The following is a 23619-nucleotide window of genomic DNA, read 5'->3' on the forward strand; positions in this document are numbered from 1 at the left end:
TGTCTTTTGAGCATCTTTTGTGTAACCAGCACTGTGCTCTGTCATGTGGAGGATACAGCAGTGAGCCCAAGGTAGTCCCACACTAGTTATGCCAACTGCTATGATAGATAAATCCTGAAATTGCAATGCCTAAATACAATAGAAATTAGTTCAATGTGTGCCCCCCTCAGTCAAGTGATAAGTGAGACCTAGGTTGACTAAGGCTCTGCCCCATTCAACGTGTAGCTTCCAAGGGCCCCCTGGTGTGTTGACATCTGATTGGCAGATGAGAGAAAAGAGCTTTGAGCAAGCATACATCCTTCTTCACCACTTTGACCAGGACATGGCATTCATGTTCTCTGCCCACATCCCACTGGTGAACACTAGTTATGTACCTAATAGCAAGGAGTGCTGGAAAATGTAGTCTGGGTGCTCTTCTCAGAAACAACTCTACATGTGGAAGGGGAACAGCTTTGATGAACAGCTGACCTTGTCCCAGTTTACGAGGAACTTAAAATTATTGAACCGTCTACCCTTATAGAATGGCTAAGAATACCATGCAATATGTAATGTGGCCACAGGGAGGAAAATGGCCTGGCCTTGTTTACAAGAAACCATGGACAAAAAAAGGAGCATTTAAGGCTGGGCACGGTAGCTCGCGCCTGTAATCCCAGCACTTTTGGAGGCCGAGATGGGTGGATCACCTGAGGTCAGGAGTTTGAGACCAGCCTGATCAACCAATGAAACCTTGTCTCTACTAAAAATACAAAATTAGTCGGGTGTGGTGGCATGCGCCTGTAATCCCAGTTACTTGGGAAGCTGAGGCAGGAGAATCACTTGAACCTGGGAGGTGGAGTTTGCAGTGAGCCAAGATCATGCCATTGCACTCCAGCCAGGGCTATAAGGTGAAACTCCGTCTCAAAAAAAAAAAAAAAAGGAGCATTTACATTTAAACCAAATGTATTTGTCCAACAAGGGAATGGGATGGGGGTGTGGGGAGGGGGAGAGTTTATCATGATAGTGAGTATTCAGGCAGAGGCTAAGTTTTCACTTGGCTGAAGGCTCTAGAAAGGGTCACGTGGACAGATGCCTCCTATCAGTCCTTCTAAGTGTGAACTTCCATGTAAGGTTCCCTTAGTCACCTCTGAGCACTTACTTTGTGTCAAGTTCTCCGTAAGGCTCTGAGGACCCAGAGACGAATGAGACAAGGTCATGGTTACTCAACTGAAATGCGGAAGCAGGATAGAGAAAGGCTGAGCTCTGGAAACAGGAGGCTGGGGTTTAATTCCTAGCTCTGTTGTTTCGTAGCTGTGCGTCACTGGAGATGCCACTTGGCCTCTGGTTCTGTTTGCTCACTTATGAACTAGGGACAACAGTTATCTTCATAGATTACAGGAACCCAATGACAAAATATACCTGGAGCATTTGTAGCACAGTGCCTGGTATGTAGTAAGCATGTTATTTTATTAGTAGTAATATTTTTATGATGACCTTGGATAAGTCACTTCATTTTTCAAAGCCTCAGCTTTCTCATCCGTAGGATGGAGTTAACACTGACATCACGGGGTTGGAATCTTGCTGTGTCGTGGGGTCGGGAGCTGCCATTTCGTCTCTCCGCTTCCTCCTGGGATAAGTGGGTCGCATCATGCCCACTTGATCGCGGACGGAAACCAGCCCCGTTCAGCGCAAAGGAGAAACCTGAATTAACAAGGACGCGATTTCCTGGCTGCGCTCCCAGGGAAGGAGGTTTGCGCTGGGTCCCATCCCCCGGCCGGTCCTGCTCAGGAAACGCGGAGAGAAAGCCAGGAACCAGGCCTGCCAGGCCCTGCGGCCCCTCAGCGCCGTCCCTCCTCTCCGGCCCTCGGCTGCAGGAAGCCGGCTGGCGGGAACGCCCTGCCTGGTGGGTGGGAAAGGCCGAGAGCGCGCCCGGCACCGGCGGCTTCCCAGGCCCGCGGCCGGCTGGCTGCGCGGAGGTGTCACTGCGGCAAACGGCGACCGCGCCGGCCCCCTCCCCCGCCGCCCGCAAGCCTGGTGCAGTCGGCCCATGAGTATTTCATGAAGTGCCGCAGCCGGATTCATGGCTCACTGGCGCTGGAGCGGAGAGGCTGAGTCCTGTCAAGCGCCAGCGCCCCACCCCGCACGGAGCGCACGCCGCGGGGACCGGGCTGGGGAGGGGAGGGTGTCCAGCCCTCTCTTTTGGATGGTGAGATGCTGAGGCCTGAGGGTTTCTAGGTGAGTGTTCAAGGTCATGGCTAGTAAACGGCAGGGCCCGGATGCAACTCGGGGTCTGTTTCATCCTAAAGTTTGTGCCTCGGGTCTGTGGTTCTGCTCCAGGTTTTTGAGGTGTTTGGGGGGCGGGGGTTACGTTCTTGCCGCACCTCAAGAACCGGAGTTCTGTACCCAGGGGCTACCGATGTCCTCTCAGAGGTCTGTGAACCCCTTGTAATTGTGTAACATGTTGTGTGTGTTGCATTTTTCTTCGAAGTTTCAAAGGCGTCAGTGATCCAACAAGGGTTAAGAATTATAGCCCTCTGCAGGGCATGGTGGCTCACGCCTGTAATCCCACCACTTTGGGAGGCCGAGGTGGGAGGATGGCTTGATTCCAGGAGTTCGAGACCAGCCTGGGAAACATAGTGAGACCCCCCCCCCATCCTTACAGAAAATTTAAAAATTAGCTGGACGTGGTGGCACGCGCTTCTAGTCCTAGCTACTTTGGAGGCTGAGACAGGAGGATTGCTTGAGCCCAGGAGTTTGAGGCTGTGGTGAGGGGTGATCGTGTCACTGCACTGCAGCCTGGGTGACAGAGGCCAGACCCTGTCTCAAAAAACAAAAAACAAAAATCCCCCCAAAATTATAGCTCTCCAAGTCTGCTTTGAGGACCCCAGCTTCATGAGAGGTTGAGGTTCCTCTACGTCTATAGCCTCTTGAGAATATTTCTGCAAAGCCCCAGCTGTTACTCTGTAGCAACTTGGTGGCCTCTACAGGATCCCAGATCTTTCTACTGGATCTTGAGACTCTTTCTATAGGGTCTTGAGATCTCCCCGGGGATTTGAGCTCTTTATGGGGTCCTGGTGTCTCTTTCTGAGGTTCTGACAATCTCACTATAAGGTCTGATGGTCCTCCATGGAATGAGTTCTAAACCTGGGCCTCAGGATACCTATGAACTCCCTGAAATTGTATGCAAGATTTTGTGGGTCTGTCTGTATACATGGAATTCTGGAGAGAGGTTTCATGGATTTCACTAGATTCTCAAAAGAATCTGTGATCCCCAAAAGCTGGGAAAAAATATTGCTTTAGAGAATTCATTTGGACAGGCCTTACTCCTTTCTCATCAATAAAAATCAAGGAAGTAGGGGGCCGGGCCGCAGTGGGTCACGCCTGTAATCCCAGCACTTTTGGGGAGGCTGAGGTGGGCAGATCATTTGAGGTCAGGAGTTCAAGACCAGCCTGGCCAACATGGTGAAACCCCGTCTCTACTAAAAATACAAAAATTAAGTGGGTGGGGTGGCACACACCTATAATCCCAACTACTCGGGAGGCTGAGGCAAGAAAATCACTTGAACCCGGGAGCTGGAGGTTGCAGTCAGCCCAGATCATACCACTGCACTCCAGCCTGGGCGACAGAGCAAGACTCCATCTAAAAAAAAAAAAAAAAAGTCAAGGAAGTAAAAGGTGGAGGAAATAAAAGACAGTGTTTTCTAGTAGAGTATGGGCTTTGGACTCCGGCATTCCTGGGTTAAAATCCCAATTTTCCCACTTACTGGCTGTGTGACCTTGAACATGTTCCTTACCCTCTCTGAGCCTCCAGGCCACCTCCTCTAGGAAGCCTTCTCTGGCTCCTCAATTCAGTTAGGTTCCCACCCTGCATCCCCCAATCCCTCCTGGCATATCACCTGATTCTTTGCAGCACTTAATGGAATTGTTATTAAGTAATTGTGTTTAATGTTGTCCTGTTTCTCCACTCCTCCAGTCCAGGAAACTTGGGACTTTTGCAGTATTACAGTCTGTGTAGTGCCTGGCACATGTTAGGCACTCAGCCATTTCTTATGAAATAAATAAAAATGTAAAGGAATGGAGGGATGCAGGCCAGACACTGTACTAGGGACAGAAAGGGATCAGAAATTAATAACCATCACTCCGGTCGTAGAGGAAGTCCCAGGCTGGAGGGGGAAATAAGATGCATTCGAGGAAGACTGTCCTAATTGTGCTAATGGAGGATGAACACTAATGGAGGCAAACACTAATGGAGGCAAACACTAGGGGGGAAAGCACCAAAAGATCCAAAGATGAGTGAGACCTAGTCCCTGAAGAGCTGAGATGCCTTTCCTTTGTATTATGTGTTACGATTTACAAAGCACTTAGCTTACATGAAATAGGTGGGTATACACTTACTCTGCAGAGGTGGGAAAACTGCTGCTGAGAAGAGTTCAATGACTTGCCCAAAGCCACCCAGCCAATAATGGCTGCCTGAGTGCATAGCTTATTTGCTTTGGAATACAGCCCGTTTCCTCCCGGACTTGGGCTTTGATGTTGCACATGTCTTGGTTTAGATCCTACTAGATGTGTGACCACTAAGTGACTTTGCCTGTCTGAGCCTTGTTTTCCCAGTGTGCAAGATAGCAATAATGACCCCCTATAACCTTTAAGAGATAGTATATGCAATATACTAGCAATAATGACCCCTATAACCTTTAAGAGATAGTATATGCAATATACTAGCAATAATGACCCCCTATAACCTTTAAGAGATAGTATATGCAATATGCTAGCAATAATGACCCCTATAACCTTTAAGAGATAGTATATGCAATATACTAGCAATAATGACCCCCTATAACCTTTAAGAGATAGTATATGCAATATACTAGCAATAATGACCCCCTATAACCTTTAAGAGATAGTATATGCAATATACTAGCAATAATGACTCCCTATAACCTTTAAGAGATAGTATATGCAATATACTAGCAATAATGACCCCCTATAACCTTTAAGAGATAGTATATGCAATATACTAGCAATAATGACCCCTATAACCTTTAAGAGATAGTATATGCAATATACTAGCAATAATGACTCCCTATAACCTTTAAGAGGTAGTATATGCAATATACTAGCAATAATGACCCCCTATAACCTTTAAGAGGTAGTATATGCAATATACTAGCAATAATGACCCCCTATAACCTTTAAGAGGTAGTATATGCAATATACTAGCAATAATGACCCCCTATAACCTTTAAGAGATAGTATATGCAATATACTAGCAATAATGACCCCCTATAACCTTTAAGAGATAGTATATGCAATATACTAGCAATAATGACCCCTATAACCTTTAAGAGATAGTATATGCAATATACTAGCAATAATGACCCCCTATAACTTTTAAGAGATAGTATATGCAATATACTAGCAATAATGACCCCATAACCTTTAAGAGGTAGTATATGTAAAGTACCCAGCATGATTCTTGGTTCAGAATAAAGGATCTATAAATGTCTGTGGAATGAATGAATGAAATGCATGTAGTAATGGTTGCCCTGAAACATGAGGGAGCAAAGGAATAGAGGGAACTTAAAATCATGCCATTTTGGGGATGATAGGAGAAGTGAGGGCTATTTTATTCCTTCCTATTCTCACTTTCTATGATTCTTGGCAGACTTTGCACTGGCCTCAATCATACTGGGTAATCATTTATTGTTTGCAAACCAGCAAAAGTGAGCCACCTCCAGCTTGGTTAGCTTTCTTTTTATGTATATCTTTATTGCCTTTTTTTCTGATGACACAGTAATACTGCTACTTGTAAAAAATTAAATTACAGAAAGATATAATGAGTGAAAATGAAAGTGCAAGTTTAGACATGGTAGACACAAGGTGCTGAAATATTGTGATTCTTTGGAAGGTATGGAAGGGGCATAGGACAGTGTGATGGTGAATTTTATGTGTCAATTTGACTGGCTAAGGGATGCCCAGATAGCTGGTAAAACATCATCTCTGAGTATTTCCAGGAGATATTAATATTTGAATTGGTAGATCGAGTAGAGAAAATTGCCTCCACCCATGTGGGTGGGCATGATCCAATTCACTGAGGGCCCAACAGAACAAAAAAGAGGAGGAAGGAAAATTTGCTTTCTCTCATTGAGCTGGAACATCCATCTTCTCCTGCACTTGGACATTGGAGCTCCTGGTTCTCAGATCCTTGGACTCTGAGACTTATACCAGCACTACCCTGCCCACAAACCCCCATTCTTAGCACCACCATCTTTTCTGGTTCTCCAGCTTGCAAAAGGCAGATTGTGGGACTTCTCCGCTTCCATAATCTTGTGAGCCAATTCTCATAATAAGTAAATTATATATCTATATATATATATATATATATACTCCTATTGGTTCTGTTTCTCTGGAGAACTCTGACTAATACAGACAGGGACAAAAAAAATTCTCCCTGCTTTAAAGTCTTTTTGTCCTGGCCTTGTCATAGTTCCTGAGACTTCTATTAGGTGTCTTACTTTTGGCTTGTAGCATTGAAAGTTCAAATGCAACCAAGGGCTAGGGTCAGGGGAGAAAGTGAAAATTGTCTCGGCATGGGCTTTCTTGGAACCTCACGAAGGAGGAGATGGGATCTGTGGAATTTTCTATTGCAGTATGCACAGGTGGCTCAGATGCCCACTGCGGGTATACCTTGTAGCTGTGTTTTTACCCCCTTTCCCCTCCACAGCAAAGTCTTTTTTGAAAGTTCTCACTATATGCACACACAGAACAGCAAAGCAGGCTGGGCACAGTGTCTCACACCTGTAATCCCAGCACTTTGGGAGGCCAAGGCAGGTGGATGGCTTGAGCTCAGGAGATGGAGACCAGCCTGGGCAACATGGTGAAATCCCGTCTCTACCAAAAATACAAAAAAAATTAGCTGGGCGTGTTGGCAGGCACCTGTTATCCCAGCTACTTGGGAGGCTGAGGTAGGAGGATTAGTCGAGCCTGGGAAGTGGAGTTGTAGTGACCTGAGATCATGCCACTGCACTTTAGCCTGGGTGACAAAGTGAGACTCTATCTCAAAAAAAAAAAAGCAAAAACAAAAACAAAATGAAACTCAGCAAAGCAGAAAGAAAAAAACTGAAGGTTCTCTATTTAGCTCTTTTTTATTTATTTATTTTTTTAGAGACAGTGTCTTTCTCTGTCACTCAGGCTGGAGTGCAGTGCAGAGATCATAGCTCACTGCAGCCTCCAACTCCTGGGCTCAAGCAATCCTCCCTCCTCAGCCTCCTGAGTAACCAGGACCACAGGTATGAGCCACCATGCCTGGCGGTGGCTCACACCTGTAATCCTAGCACTTTGGGAGGCTGAGGTGGGTGGATCATGAGGTCAGGAGTTCGAGACCAGCCTGACCAACATGGTGAAACCCCGTCTCTACTAAAAATACAAAAATTAGCCGTGCATGGTGTTGCAGGCCTGTAATCCCAGCTACTCAGCAGGCTGAGGCAGGAGAATTGCTTGAATACGGGAGGCGGAGCCGAGATCGCACCACTGCACTCTAGCCTGAGCGACACAGCGAGATTCTGTCTCAAAAAAAATAAAAATAAATAAATAAATAAAATTTTGGCTGGGCATGGTGGCTCACGCCTGCAATCCCAGCACTTTGGGAGGACAAAGCCAAAGGATCGCTTGAGCCCAGACATTCGAGACCAGCCTGGGCAACATGGTGAAACCCCGTCTCTACTAAAAATACAAAAATTACCCAGGTGTGGTGGGTCATTCCTGTAATCCCAGCTACTCGGGAGGCTGAAGCAGGGGAATTGCTTGAACCTGGGAGGCAAAGGTTGCAGTGAGCCCAGGTCGTGCCACTGAATTCCCGCCTGAGCGACAGAGGGTGACTTCCGTCTAAAAAAAAAAAAAAAAAAAAAAAAAAAAAATTTTTTTTTTGTAAAGACAGGGGTCTCACTATGTTGCCCAGGCTGGTCTCAAACTCCTGGTCTCAAGTAATCTTCCCACCTTGGCCACCCAAAGTACTGGGATTACAGGTGTGAGCCACTGCGCCTGGCTTATTTAGTTCTTTATAGTCTCCATATTTTTCTAGGCATATACTAAGCATATATTACAAATTATAACTACAGGATCCTACTACACTTGTAATTCGGCAACTTACTCTTACTCTTTTCACTTAACAATGTCCAATAGAGACCTTTTATTGTCCAATCATACAAATCTATTCCTTTCCTTTTACTAATGGAGCCTCTTGAGGGCAGGGCTATTATTTAGCTCTACTTCCAGTCCAGAGTCCAGCATATGGGAGGTCTTGCTGGGAGGACGAGGACATGTTCAAATAGTAACAGCAACCACTATATCCCGGCATGAACTAGGTGCCCGGCTCTGAACTCAGCTCTTTCACATGTTTAACCCTCACAGGCACTGTGTGAGAAAGGTAGTATTATTATTTCCATTTTGCAGATGAGAAACTGAGGTGCAGAGACCTAAAAGCCCAAGATTACATAACTAGTAAGTGACGGAGCTGGGTTTTGAATCTTGATCTTTCCTGTGCCAAAGCTTTTGCTATGAATAAATCAATAAGTGGTTGCTGGGATCATGGGTCCTGGGGAGAAAGTTATTTCTTCAGAACCTCCCTTGTATGTCCTGGGTTCTTCCTTCCAAGGGTTTGTAGTACTTGGAATCAGCTTTAGCCCTTAGGGGCAACTCAGTAAAGGCCCTTCCTTTGCCTCCAGCAATCTTACAGCCATGATTACTTTTCACAGGAAGAGGTGTTTTTGAATATTTTTTCTAAAAATAAACTATAATTTATTAGGGGACTTTGAGGACCGGGCCAGGCATTTCTGGACACCCATGTGCCTGCCTGCAGCATAGGAAATTAATCAGAACCCCAAAGTTCCTCCCCTCCTTCCACAGGCCACTGCTCTAGAAACGCCCAGTGCCTCATTTCAGTTCTCCTAGAGGATTGCAGAGATGCCAATGGCAGTTTAACACAGATCCATGTCTCTATAAAAAGGTGAAAGGAGAAAGGCATGAAGCAGGAATGGGTCAGCTCTGCTGCAAAAAACTCTCAGAGAGAACTCCAAGCTGACTCCAGCTTGGAGGCAGGCTGAATGGCAGAGATGCCCTGGGGCATCAGATATGACTCTGCAGAATCCATCTGGGGTCTGCAGACTGGAGTGCTGGTTTCCATTCCAATGGGAATGCTTTGCAGGGCCACTTTCAGCAACCCTCTTCCTTTCTCAAGACCCTAAAGTCTTCCATATGAAATGATTAGGTGGATTGTCATGAGGTGCTGTGTGGTGTTAATAACTAGAAATAATACTGATGATGGTAGTTATATATATAAAATATATATATAAATCATACAGTAATTATATATATATATATATATATTTTTTTTTTTTTTTTGAGACAGGGTCTCGATCTGTCACCAGGCTGGAGTGTGGTGGCATTATCATGGCTCATTGCAACTTCCACCTCCCAGGTTCAAGGGATCCTCCCACCACCGCCTCCTGAGTAGCTGAGACTGCACGGGCACCATCAGGCCTGGCTAATTTTTAGTATTTTTTGTAAAGATGGGGTTTTGCTGTGTAGCCCAGGCTGGTCTCAAACTCCTGGACTCAAGTGATCCAACCCCCTGGACTCAAGAGATCCTCCCAAAGTGCTGGGATTGCAGGCATGAGCAACTGCTCCTGGTCAATATAATACTATTGAAAATAAGAATGACAGGGGCCGGGCATGGTGGCTCACATCTGTAATCCTAGCACTTAAGGAGGCCGAGGTGAATGGATCACCTGAGGTCAGGAGTTCGAGACCAGAGTGGCCAACATGGTGAAACACCGTCTCTACTAAAAATACAAAAATTAGCCAGGTGTGGTGGCGAGTGCTGGTAATCCCAGCTACTTGGGAGGCTGAGGCAGGAGAATCTCTCGAACCTGGAAGGCAGAGGTTGCAGTGAACTGAGATCACACCACTGCACTCCAGCCTGGGCAACAAGAGACAAAATTCGTCTCAAAAAAAAAAAAAGAAAATAAGAATGACAATCATATTGTTCATATTGTTTGTGGAACACTGTGCCTGATGTTTTCCATACCGTATCTTAGGTAATTTTAAAACAAACACCACAAGACTATATTATCCCCATTTTATAGATGAGAAGACAGGCTCAGAGACAGCTATTTTGACCCTAGAACATATGATCCCAGGGTTTTCTGGCATCAGAGCTTGAGCTCCACAAACATGTGTGGGTTCTGACCTCCAGGAAGTGCTAAGAAACAAATGGGAGGTCAGTTTGTTATAAGTTGTAGTGTTCATGCCCACCTGAGGGATAAACACAATGTTATTGGTTATTCAGAACAGGGAGGATTGCTTTCTGGCTGGGAGACGCTGGGAGGTGAGACAGCAGGGGAAGAGCTTGAGCAAAGGGTCAAATGTGGGAAAGCAGTGGGTGTGCTAAGAGAAGTTTGGATAAACTGTGTGTGTGTGTGTGTGTGTGTGTGTGTGTAAAGGTAGGAAGTGATCATACCAGGCCAGGGCTTTGGCCTTTATTCCATAGGCAATAAAGAGCTTACACAAGAGATGTCTCAAGAGACCAACTATGCTGCTGTAGTCAGAGAGGAAGCAGCCCTCAGCCCATCTGTGTCCTGGCTTGTGAATGCTGCTGCGTGCCAGCGTGTGGGAGGGCATCCGCAGCGAGAGCAGTCTCTGGCTGTGCCCTGTACTATGCTGGGTGTGGGTCTTGGGCTGTCTTCGAAGCCCTCCTCCTGACTTCTCAGGGCCCTAGGTGCCTTTTAGATAGTAGACTTAAAGGAAGTATGTCATAGAAGTATGGGAGGGGATTTTGAGATCATCTGGTTATTCCCCCTTCCCATTTTAAAGAAGATGAAAATCGGGAACATAGATGGGAGAGTACTTGTCTAGCATCACACAATGAATTAATAGCACAGTGGGGGACCGGAACCCATGCCTCCTGAGTCTGAGCTGAGTTCCTTCTCTGCATTTGCAGAGTAATAGAAATAGCATTTGTTGAGTGATTATTCCATATCAGGTTCTAGGCTAAGCACGTTTCCGTTGATTATCTCATTTAATCCTCACAACCCTACTGAGAGTGCCCCGCTTTTTTTTTTTTTTCTTTTGAGACAGGGTCTCACTCTGTCACCCACGCTGGAGTGCAGTGGCACGATCACGGCTCACTGCAGCCTCGACCTCCCCGGGCTCAAGCGATCCTCCTACTTTAGCCTACAGGCGCGCGCCACCACGCCTGGCTGATTTTTGTATTTTTTATAGAGATGGGGTTTCGCCATGTTGCCCAGGCTGGTCTTGAACTTCTGAGTTTCAGCGATACGTCCGCCTCAGCCTCCCAAAGTTCTGGGATTACAGACGTGAGCCACCACGCGGGCCTAAAGTGTCCCTCCTGAAATCGAGAAGTCTTGTCTTCCATTTCGATTTCCCAGGGCGCCTAGCACAGGATCTAGCTACGGAGGCAATAAAAGCTTGGTGGGGTGTAAGTCCTGGGAAGGGAAAAAAGGACGGAGGGGGCGGGACCTGCAGACCAACCCCGCCCATCACCAAGACCCCGCCTTCCAGAACGCTGACGTCACCATTTGGCCCCGCCCCTCATTGTCAGTCCCGCGGAGCCAGAGGAGGCGCCGGTCGCTGGCAGCTGAGCGTCGGAGCCCTCCGCGGGCGGGAGCGCGTTTCGGGGCCGCCGAGGTGAGGGTCCGGGAGGCGGCGGCGGGAGCGCGGCGCGGGGGGCTGGGACGGGCGCGGGGAGCGGAGGGCGGCGGGGTTGGGGGGCCGGTCCCCGGTGAGGTCGGAGCACCCGCGGCCACGGGGCAGAAGAAACCGCGGGCGCAGCCGAGGAAGGATGGGGGTGTGGAGTTGGGGGAGAGTTGGAATGGATTTTGGAGGAAGGGCTCAGGAGGGAACCTTTTGGGGCGAGACCCGGCACATGTTTGTGGAGTTGGAGGAAGACTCTGAGGAGATTTTTCCTCGGGAGGGGGAGGGAAGGTTCTGAGGAGACTTCTTGGTGGGAGCAAGACTCTGAGGAGAAATGTTAGGGGCAGAGACGCGGAGGAGACATTTGCGAGGGGGCGGCGAAGAGTTTCGGGGGTAGAGTTTGGGGTTGGGGGAGGGGGCGCGGGCCGGACTGGGCCGGGGGGCGACCAGGCGGCCGGGGAGGGGGCTGCGCGGGGCCCGGCGGGCACCGGAGGAAGGAAGTGCTCAGACAGGAAGGGCCCGGGAGCTCCAGCAGGAGGAGGAGGAGGGCGGTTTGGGAGCGCGTCGGGCCGGCGTGCGGGGCCAGCTGCGGGGCGCGGGGCGCGGGGCGCGGGGCGCGGGGCGCGGGCCGGGCGGGGAGGGGTCCCGCGGCCGCCGCAGCTGTCGGCCGCGCCAGCCCGCGTCCCGGGCACTCTGTTGGTCTCGCAGCCAGACCGCTGGGCCGGGAAGGAATTCGAGGCATTCGCTTTGTTTAAGTTGCCAGCAGACAGTCCTTAGGACTAATTAATGGTGGAATCTGCGGAGGGACGCCGGCGAGTGGGGCCGGGGCCTCCCCCCGCCCGCCGCGGTGAACTTTCCGCAGCGCGGGGCCCGCCTCCCCGCGCACCCCTGGCCCCCGCCCAGCGGCCCGGGCGGGGAAGGAGCCATGGCTTCCCGGAGCGCAGGAATGAAGTGCGGTTTCTGGGGCTGGTGGCCGCTGGCTGCGGAGCCTGCCTGCAGGGAAGCTGGCGACCCGGAGCGGCCGCGCTGGGGCTTCGGAGCCCGGTTTAGAGCTCTTGGAGGTGGCTGCGGTTTCTGTGCATAACCTTGGAGGAGCCTCTGCGATCCGAGAAAGACCATCTTCCTTTGGAGCATCTGTTTCTTCATCGCGTCAACCCCTTTCCTAACACTGCAGAGCTTGTTGTGGCTTGTTTCGGAAATGCCGAGGCCAGTGCTCACCCTTGCGGGTGGGAGAGGGGAAGAGAGTAGGCACCCCCAAAACCCCCCTGCAGTATGATTTCCAGAAGGCCAGAGACTTCCTACAGTTCCACCGTCGCACCTTCACTGACTTGAATGACCTTGGGGGAAGGATTGCGCTGCTGAGCCCTTGGTGTCTTATCTGTCGTTGGAGGAGAAAATACTCTCTGGACCTCCCTGCCTTTTGGGGATGTTTTGAGGGGTGGGGTTTGCTCAGGGTATTTCTTTTACAAACGGCTGCAGTTCTGGCCTAAGGAGCTGGACTGGTGTCAGAGCCGGGAGAATTCAGATCATCTAATAAGATTTGACTACTTCAAATTAGGGAGGGAGGGATTTGGATTTTAGGAGGACATTTCTTTTTAGGGAATCTGGACGGTATGTTCCAGATTGCCTTCTGTCACTTTGTTTGCAACTTTGGTAGTATTCATGTGGTTAAATTGAATTACCCCCATAGAAAATTCTTTTGTCAGAAATAATTGTTTTGCTCAGAATTCCTCTGGGGGCAGATTAAGGTTTTGCTCAATTTACTCCTAGAAGAATTTACTCCTAGAAGAATTTTCCAGGTTTCTAAAATTAAATCACTTTTCTAAACATAGTAACTAAAGTTTGAAAGCTGGAAATAGTGAGCTGGGAAGGGAATGGGTTGGAGTGTGAAGAAGGCAGCAAACACAGGTTCATTGTTGACCAGTGATTATTAATGCGGATTGTTAATTAGCCTTCCTTGATTATGAGGTGTTTTCTTAATCTTAAATAATTTAAGACCAAGAAAAGGAACTAATGTTGTTGAGTTGCCTATTCTGTGCCCAGTAATTATGCTAGGTGGTTATAGATCTTAGGCAGTCTTCCCAATAATTTTGTGAGGTGGTGGTTAGCATCCCTTTTTTTTTTTTTTTTTTTTTTTGAGACGGAGTGCTCTGTCACCCAGGCTGTGGTGCAATGGTGCGATCTCGGCTCACTGCAACCTCCGCCTCTCATGTTCAAGCTATTCTCCTGCCTCAGCCTCCCCAGTAGCTGGGATTACAGGTGTGTGCCACCATGCCCGGTTAATTTTTGTATTTTTAGTGGAGATGGGGTTTCACCATGTTGGCCAGGTTGGTTTTGAACTCCTGACCTCAAGTGATCTGCCCGCCTCGGCCTCCCAAAGTGCTGGGATTACAGGCGTTAGCCACCGCTCCCGGTCAGCATCCCTGTTTTATAGATGAACAAGCCAAAGGTCAGAAAGTAAAGTGACTGTCACAAGTTCACACACGCAACTAGTGAGAAATGGCGCTGGAATTCATACCCAGGTCTCTTTCTCAGGTCTGTGGTTGTCTCTCTACTTTGCCCACTGCCTTGGGAATCATGAGACCTAGTTTTTTGGCCTTTGACTCAGCCACTGGGTGACTGTGGGCCCTAGAATAAGTCAGTTAAGTCTATTCTCCAATAATATTGCCTTTTCTTTCAGCAGTGTTATCAATATGCACTTGAAGTGTGCTGTGTTTTTTTTTTTTTTTTTTTTTGTAAAAAGACAAGGCTGTAGTAGTGTAGTAGTGGTATGTACTATATGCCACTAGGTGCTTACTTATTTCTTATGATGGAAGCATTTCTGTTAAAATGGAGAGTACCTAAGTGATCATATATTTCATTTATGTAATGGAAGTTGATGGATAGCTAATGGCCCTTCCAGTGTAAAGTGGCCATCATTAAGGTAACATTATCAGAAACAGAACCATTTTTCATGTAATACAGCTTTCAGGGACAGTGTCAACATATGAGTAAAGCATGCTGTTACAAGTAGGACCCGGATAGTCCAGGCTGAAAGATGTGGTATAAACTTTGATGCATATAATAGATGCATAGCAAATATTTGATGAATGTAATGAATGTATTCCCTTTTTTTTGGAGTGCAGTGCTGTGATGATGTCTCACTGCATCCTCTACTGCCTGGGCTCAAGTGATTTTCCCACGTCAGCCTTCTGAGAATCTGGGACCACAGGTGCGTGTCACCATGCCTAGCTAACTTTTGTTTTTATTTATAGAGATGAGGTTTCCCTATGTTTCCCAGGCTGGTCTGCTGGAACTCCTGGGTTCAGGGGATCCTCCCGTGTCAGCCCCCTAAAGTGTTGGGATTACAGGCATGAGCCATCATGTCCTTCCCTGAATGCATTCTTTAAAAAAAAAAAAAAAAAGCTTTATTGAGGTATAATTTACATACAATAAAATTCACCAATTTTAAATGTACGGTTTGACGAACTTTTTTTTTTTTTTTTTTTTTTTTTTTGAGACAGAGTCTCGCTGTCTCCCAGGCTGGAGTGCAGTGGCGTGATCTTGGCTCACTGCAGGCTCCGCCCCCCGGGGTTCACGCCATTCTCCTGCCTCAGCCTCCCGAGTAGCTGGGACTACAGGCGCCCACCACCTCGCCCGGCCGATTTTTTGTATTTTTAGTAGAGATGGGGTTTCACTGTGTTAGCTAGGATGGTCTCGATCTCCTGACCTCCTGATCCGCCCGCCTCGGCCTCCCAAAGTGCTGGGATTACAGGTGTGAGCCACCGCGCCCGGCCCGGTTTGACGAACTTTGACAAATGTATACAGTTGTATAATTACCACCACGGCGTTTATTTTTTTGAACTGTGTGTTATCTTTTAGGAATTGGGTAGCAGATTTATCCCTGGGAATGTTCTGAGGTTTCTGTGCTCAGATTCAATACTGTGAGATCAGAATGAATATTAGAGTGTTAATGTGCCAACTTGGGAGGAAATAGGAAAACCTTAGGTATTTAATGGTGAGGTAAATGGGCAGAATAAGAGGGAGAGACATTTATTGGATCGGGGAAAGATAAATAAATTCAGGAGGAAGTAGATTTTAGTTACTTTTAAGACAGAGGATACATTTTAGGGAAAAAGTTACCAAAAGATTTAAGGAGTTGAACTGTTTTTTTTTTTCTTTTGAAATGGTAGCTCCTGAAATATAAAACTTAACATCTTTGGCTGTGCTTAAGAAGCGCTTAACAGGCCGGGCGCGGTGGCTCAAGGCTGTAATCCCAGCACTTTGGGAGGCCGAGGCGGGCGGATCACGAGGTCAGGAGATCGAGACCATCCTGGCTAACACGGTGAAACCCCGTCTCTACTAAAAATACAAAAAATTAGCTGGGCGTGTTGGCGGGCGCCTGTAGTCCCAGCTACTCCGGAGGTTGAGGCAGGAGAATGGCGTGAACCCGGGAGGCGGAGCTTGCAGTGAGCCGAGATCGCGCCACTGCACTCCAGCCTGGGCGACAGAGCGAGACTCCGTCTCAAAAAAAAAAAAAAAAAAAAAAAGAAGCGCTTAACAAATTATGGTTGTTCAAATAATACTTAAGGTTGGGGATGGTGTAAAGTGGTTGAAGGCCTTGCCCTTCCTCCTATGACAGAATATCCTTAGTGTTGATCTCTAACTTCTTTTAAGTAATATTCCACAAAGGGAAGAATACATTAGGTAGCAATTGTGGCTTTCGGGGAAGATTGTTTCTTCCTTTTCATAGTTTCTCAAGTCACTGAACTTCTCCCAGTATGCTTTAGCTCAAGTCTCTGTCTCTGTCTTAGAAAATGCCTGGAACCTCTGCTAGTGAGCTTCTAGAAGCTTCATTTCTACCTTCTCTTTATTTTTTGATTTTATCTTTATTCATTCTATTTCTCTATGGTGACTTGTTTTTTTTTTTTGAGACGGAGTCTCACTGTGTCGCCCAGGCTGGAGTGCAGTGGTGCAATCTCGGCTCACTGCAAGCTCCGTCTCCCGGGTTCACGCCATTCTCCTGCCTCAGCCTCCGGTCATTTCCTGCCTCAGCCTCCCGAGTAGCTGGAACTACAGGCACCCGCCACTACGCCCGGCTAATTTTTTGTATTTTTAGTAGAGACGGCATTTCACCATGTTAGCCAGGATGGTCTCGATCTCCTGACCTCGTGATCCGCCTGCCTCGGCCTCCCAAAGTACTGGTATTACAGGCGTGAGCCACCGCGCCCGGCCGGTGACTGTTTTATAAGCCCCTCTCTCACTCATGGATTTGTCTGAGAATGGAAACTTTTTTTTTGCTCTGCCCAAAGCAAAGGAATTCTTGTTAAATCCACCATTGGTCCTCCGTATACCATTAGGAAAAAATGACCCTTTAGATCTACTCAAAAGGGTGACTATAATAGTGTTCCCTTCTTGAACGGGGGACATGCTAATCTTCTCTATATTGTTCCAGTTTTAGTATTTGTGCTACAGAAGTGACTACTCTGTTCACCTTTGAAAAAATAATAACTCTATGAGGTGGTCATTATCCTTATTTTATAAATGAGGGAACTGAGCTCAGAGCAGTTAACTGCCAGAGCAAGTGAGGGGCAGACCATTGATTTGAGCTCAGGTATGATTCATGCTCAGGTTTGGGATCTATGTCATTACACTCTCAGTTGTATGGGAGTGGAGGGTCAAGGGAAGAGCTTGGAAATACAGTATTAAAATATGAGCCACAACATAACAAGCATTGCTAACCTTTTTAGGCATTGCTGTTGTCATCTATGACTTTCTTAATTTCTGGAGATTCCTCCTTATGTTCTAAGGAATTTATAGTTAATCCTTTAGTATTGCACAACTTCCTTCCCAGACCCAGCATTTCTTTTCTTTTTCTTTTTTTTTTTTTTTTTTTAGAGACAGGATCTCACTCTTTCTCTCGATCTGGAGTATAGTGGCAGTCATAGCTCACAGCAGCCTCGAACTCCTGGGCGTAGGCAGTTCTTCCTCAGCCTCCGATTAGCTGGGACTACAAGTGTGCACCACCATGCCCAGCTAATTAAGAAACTGTTTTTTGTAGAGACAGGTTTTTGCTTTGTTGTCCAGGCTGGTCTTGAACTCCTGGGCTCAAGCGATCCTCCCACCTTGGCCTCCCAGAGTGTTGGGATTACAAGCATGAGTGGCACCTGGCCCTAACATTCATTTTTTTTTTTTTTTTTTTGAGAGAGTCTCACCCTGTCACCCAGGCTGGAGTGAAGTGGTGTGATCTCGGCTCACTGCAACTTCCACCTCCTGGGTTCAAACGATTCTCCTCCCTCAGCCTCCCGAGTAGCTGGGATTACAGGTGCCAGCCACCATACCCAGCTAATTTTTGTATTTTTAGTAGAGACAGGGTTTTACCATGTTGGCCAGGCTGGTCTCGAGCTCCTGACCTTGTGATCCGCCTGCCTCGGCCTCCAGAAGTGCTGGGATTACAGGTGTGAGCCACCGCGCCTGGCCTTGTTCTTTATAAACATGGTACTTTGTATCACTGGCTATTTGAATTACTCCTCTGAAAGCTTCTACCAGGGTAATCTTTCATTCAAGACCTGCCGTATTTGCATGTGCCCCTTTATACCTGTTTGTTTCTTTATTTTTACAAAAAAATTTAAAAATATGGACTGCTTTATGAATTAGCATGTCATCCTTGTGCAGGGCACATACTAATCTTCCCTGTACCATTCCAATTTTAGTATTTGTATTGTGGAAGTGAGCACTCTATTCCTGTTTTTATCTAGACAAAATAGTATTTTAAAAATGTATTATGGGCCGGGCTAACATGGTGAAACACCGTGTCTACTAAAAATACAAAAAATTAGCCAGGCATGGTGGCAGGTGCCTGTAGTCCCAGCTACTCGGGAGGCTGAGGAAGGAGAATGGCGAGAACCCGGGAGGCGGAGCTTGCAGTGAGCCGAGATCGTGCCACTGCACTCCAGCCTGGGCGACAGAGCGAGACTCCGTCTCAAAAAAATATATGTATATATATTACGTTATTAAAAACTTTATTATTGAAGTATATAATACGTATACAGAAAAATGCATGTAAAAGTGGAACTTGATGTTTTTTTCCCACAAACTGAATATACCCATGTAAGCAGCACCTAGATCTAGATCAAGAAACAGCGTTACCAGTACCTAGAAGCCCCTATCCAGTTCCCTTTCAGTTCCTGTCTCCCCTCTACCACCCAGTGTAATCACCATCCTGACTTCTGACAGCATAGATTATTTTGCTCTTTTTTTGTACTTTTGTAAAAATTGAATCATATAATATATATTCTTTGTGGTCTGGCTCCTTTTATTTAACACTAACATGAGCGTGCAAAAAGTTTTAGTGGTTTTTAGATTGGGAATAAAATTCAAATTTCAGCTCTTTTTTTTTTTTTTTTTTTGAGACAGTCTCGTTCTGTCGCCCAGGCTGGAGTACAGTGGCGTGATCTCAGCTCACTGCAACCTCCACCTCCTGCATTCAAGCAGTTCTCTGCCTCAGCCTCCCAAGTAGCTGGGATTACAGGTGCCTGCCACCACGCCCGGCTAATTTTTGTGTTTTTAGTAGAGATGGAGTTTCACCTTGTTATGTTGGCCAGGCTGGCCATGAACTCCTGACCTATTGATCCACTCACCTTGGCCTCCCAAGGTGCTGGGATTACAGGCGTGAGCCACCGCGCCTGGCCATTTCAGCTCTTTATTTTGACCTATAATGCCCTGTATAGCCCGTCTCCTGCCTACTTTTTGGGTAGGCAGTTGGCATCTTATGCCAATCTCATTGCCCGTTATGCCTTTGTTACGCTAACTTCTTATTTTTATTCTTATTTAATTTTTAGAGATGGGGTCTCACTATATTGCTCAGGCTAGTCTCAAACTCCTGGCCTCAAGCTGTCCTTTGGCCTCCAGAGTAGCTGAGATTACAGGCATGAGCCACTGGCCTTATTTATTTTTAAACTCAATGAGCTGTTTCCTACCTCAGGGCCTTTGTATGCATGGCTCTGTCTTCCTTGAACACTTCTTTCTCCTGCTCTTCTGCCTTCACGCCTGAGCTTATGTATAAATATCAGGGATACTTTTTCTCATCATCGTGTCTTGCTAGTCCTTTCCCATTATTCCTTATTACTGGCTTCTGTTGCCTCCTTTCATAGCACCTATTTTGCAATTTATGATTATATATCTGTGTGCATGATTATTATGTCTTCCCTGCTAGATTCCACGAAAGCAGAGAACTCGTCTGTTTTGTTCTCCAGTGTATGTCTAGTGCCTAACACAGTGACTGACATAGAGTAGGTATTTAATAAATATTTAATGGCCATATTCCCAATTCAGCACCTTTGTTCCCATTATCTTTTGTCCTTTCCTCTTGTGCTGTTTAACTGTTTAAATCTTTTCCACCCCTCAAGACTGAGCTCAGTTCTCCCTCTTTGAAGTCTATCATGGTTTTGCAACAGTTAATCTTTCTTCTCTAAAATTTTATAGCATTTACTGCCAATACCACCTTGTGTTCGTGGAAAATCACACTATCACATATCTTATTTTACCTAGTTGTACCAAAAGCTTCTTACTTTCTCAAAAATCTTGTAGCATGTTATGCCAGTACCCCTCATATTTTTCGTTAACTTGACCAGCTTCTATTAATATCTTAATTACCTAATTTGACTGGAAGCTTCTCAATCAGAAGCTGTTTTAGCTAATGCCCTCCTCAGTTATTTTCACTGGCACATAGTAGGTCTTTAGTAGAGTTTTTGATGACCAATGATATTTATGTATAGGTAGCAATTTTAATTTCTTAAGCTTATTAACATAGATTCTTTTTATTAGAATCCTGCTTAGTATTTTCTCTAAAGGCCAGGAGTGCACCAATTGCTTCAGGCGATATAGAGACTATTAGGGTGTGAAAGTACAGGAGTCCAGTCCTAATGCCACAAAGCAGATACTCCTTTGGAACTTGTCACTGGCGTAGAATTAACTATGCAGAGTTCCTTCTTAGAAAAAATGCTTTATCAGTGCTTGTTTAATGCTCTCAGATTGGAATTACTAACAGAAACAAGACACTAGGTAGTACTTTATTTGAATTTTCTATTGACTAACATTTTATTTTGATGTCAACGGTGAAAATCTTGAGCCAATTAAATCTGCTTAAAGCTGCTTTGTCTGATTGGTAAGCTCTCTCAGTAGTTATTCTTCCTCTTGTGTTAAAGGCAGAAGAATGTATGTTCTATAAGCCAATTTAAATGCAAATTTAAATTAGTAGCAACTTAGTTGATTTAACTCAGGACATATTTCAAATTAAGTGGTAAATGTAAATTATTTTTTAGGAGGTACCTACTGTATATTTTAAATCAGTGATTATTTTGGCTTTTCTGATGAAACTATATTAGAATATTATAGGGTAATGTAGTAATTGGTTTGTTTTTGCTTTTGTTTTTTGAGACAATTTTACTCTTGTCGCCCATGCTGGAGTGCAGTGGTGTGATCTTGGCTCACTGCAACCTCTACGTCTTGGGTTCAAGCGATTCTTCTGTCTCAGCCTCCCGAGTATCTGGAACTACGGGCGCCTGCCACCATGCCCAGCTAATTTTTGTATTTTTAGTAGAGACGGGGGTTTCACCATGTTGGCCAGGCTGGTCTCGAACTCCTGACCTCAAGTAATCCGCCTACCTTGGCTTCCCAAAGTTTTGGGATTACAGGCATGAGCCACCACGTCTGGTGTGATACTGATATTGTTAGCCATTGGCTATGTGACAGGCACTATCCTAAGCATTTTTCATACATTAGTTTATTTACTCGTTCACTCAAGAAATATTTATTGAGTACCTATCATGTTTCAAGCTCATAATCTCATGTATTCTTCACCACACCCATGAAGTAAGTATATAGTTTATAATTTTAACCCCATTTTACAGATGAGGAACTGGTACACACAAGCTAGATATCCAGTGTCACAAGCCGTTGAGGGTCAGATATTGAGATTTTTTTAAAGAATGCCAGTTAGTGACATCTTTGGCATGAATTAATTCTATGCTAGATTTTTATCTTTGGGAGGGGAACAGTAATCACATTTTTTTTTTTTTTTGAGACGGAGTCTCGCTCTGTCGCCCAGGCTGGAGTGCAGTGGTGCGATCTCGGCTCACTGCAAGCTCCGCCTCCCTGGTTCACGCCCTTCTCCTGCCTCAGCCTCCTGAGTAGCTGGGACTACAGGTGCCCGCCACCACGCCTGGCTAGTTTTTTTGTATTTTTAGTAGAGACGGGGTTTCACCGTGTTAGACAGGATGGTCTCGATCTCCTGACCTCGTGATCTGCCCGCCTCAGCCTCCCAAAGTGCTGGGATTACAGGCATGAGCCACCATGCCCGGCCATTAATCAAATTTTGAAGTCTTTGGTAAACTGTAGTCAAAATGATTAGAACAGAATGTGATAAGCTAAACTGAGATTACTTCTTCTCTTACCCCCAAACCATGTCTTTTTTTTTTTTTTTTTTTTTGAGATGGAATCTTGCTCTGTCATCTCAGCTCACTGCAACCTCTGTCTCCCGGGTTCAAGGGCTTCTCCTGCCTCAGCCTCCTGTATAGCTGGGATTACAGGCGCCTGCCACCACAGCCGGTGAATTTTTGTATTTTTAGTAGAGATGGCGTTTCACCGTGTTGGCCAGGCTAGTCTTGAACTCCTGACCTCAAGTAATCTGCCCACCTCCGCCTCCCAAAGTGCTGGGATTACAGGCATGAGCTACCATGCCTGGCCCCTAACCCATCTTTTTTTTTTTTTTTTTTTTTTTTGAGACAGTGTCTTGCTCTTGCCGCTCAGTCCAGAGTGCAATGGCACGATCTCGGCTCACTGCATCCTCCATCTCCCGGGTTCAAGTGATTCTCCTGCCTCAGCCTCTCAAGTGGCTGGGATTACAGGCGCCTGCCACCATGCCCGGCTAATTTTTGTATTTTTAGTAGGCAGGGTTTTGCCGTGTTGGCCAGTCTGGTCTCGAACTCCTGACCTCGTGACCTGCCTGCCTCGGCCTCCCAAAGTGCTGGGATTACAGGCGTAAGCCACTGTGCCTGGCCTTACCCAACTTTTACAAGAAAAATTTCACAGAACAACAAACAATATGGAAAGTCTTTATTTTGGAAAATCCCAGTTTATTCAAACCAAGGTGAACCAAGTATAGAAAGATGAGTGGATATAAATAACCATATTAAATACTGTGCCTTCAAGGGCACTCTGGAAGCAAATATAATAGAAGTATGAGTTTAAATGTTTAAATTAGACAATTTCAGTTGTTTTTCATTACTTTTCAGTATCATTTTACTGCTTTCACACAGATCTGGTATGATATTTCACATTTCCAATTTTGTTACTATGTAGTTTCATAGTCATCTCTGGGGCAACTGTAAGGTATTATAACTGCCTTTTTTTTTTTTAAAGAGACAGGTTCTCATTTTGTTGCACAGCCTGGAGTGCGGTGGCTCAATAATAGCTCACTACAACTTTGAACTCCTGGGCTCAAGTGATCCTCCTGCCTCAGCCTCCTGAGTAGCTAGGGCTACTAGTGCATGCCAACATGCCTGGCTAATTAAATTTTTTTTTTTTGTCGGGACAAGATTTATTTATTATTTTTGTTTTGTTTTGTTTTGAGATGGAGTCTCGCTCTGTGGCTCATGCTGGAGTGCAGTGGTGCTATCTTGGCTCACTGCAACCTCTGCCTCCTGGGTTCAAGCTATTCTCCTGCCTCAGCCTCCTGAGTATCTGGGATTACAGGCACCCACCACCACGGTGGGCTAATTTTTGTATTTTTAGTAGAGATGAGGTTTCACTATATTGTCCAGGCTGGTCTTAAACTCCTGACCTCAGGTGATCTGCCTGCCTTGGCTTCCCAAAGTGCTGGGATTATAGGCATGAGCCACCGTGCCCGGCGAGACAGGTCTTGATATGTTACCCAGGCTGATCTTGAACTCCTGG

At 46.1% G+C, this 23619-nt stretch overlaps 1 protein-coding gene, 1 non-coding gene and 1 pseudogene across 6 annotated transcripts in view; 1 reads left to right on the forward strand and 2 right to left on the reverse strand.

Moving 5' to 3' along the window:
* Positions 1–1731: 1731 nt before the first annotated feature.
* Positions 1732–23619, forward strand: part of LUZP1 (leucine zipper protein 1) — a 94826-nt gene continuing 72938 nt past the window's right edge. For 2 of the 5 annotated variants that reach the window (XM_055262063.2, XM_055262068.2), the window contains exon 1: positions 11448–11679. The gene's annotated coding sequence lies outside the window, so the exon portion shown is untranslated. Of the gene's footprint in view, positions 2212–11447; positions 11680–14810; positions 14897–23619 lie in introns of those variants that run through there. The other 3 variants (XM_063631540.1, XM_063631539.1, XM_055262064.2) reach the window with 3 other exon arrangements.
* LOC129472835 (uncharacterized) lies at positions 17051–17149 on the reverse strand (annotated as a pseudogene).
* LOC129472825 (U6 spliceosomal RNA) lies at positions 18295–18401 on the reverse strand. The gene has a single exon (XR_008654095.1). It is a non-coding gene; the product is annotated as a U6 spliceosomal RNA (small nuclear RNA).

The sequence above is a fragment of the Symphalangus syndactylus genome, chromosome 22 (genome assembly GCF_028878055.3).
Source record: "Symphalangus syndactylus isolate Jambi chromosome 22, NHGRI_mSymSyn1-v2.1_pri, whole genome shotgun sequence".
NCBI lineage: Eukaryota > Metazoa > Chordata > Mammalia > Primates > Hylobatidae > Symphalangus > Symphalangus syndactylus.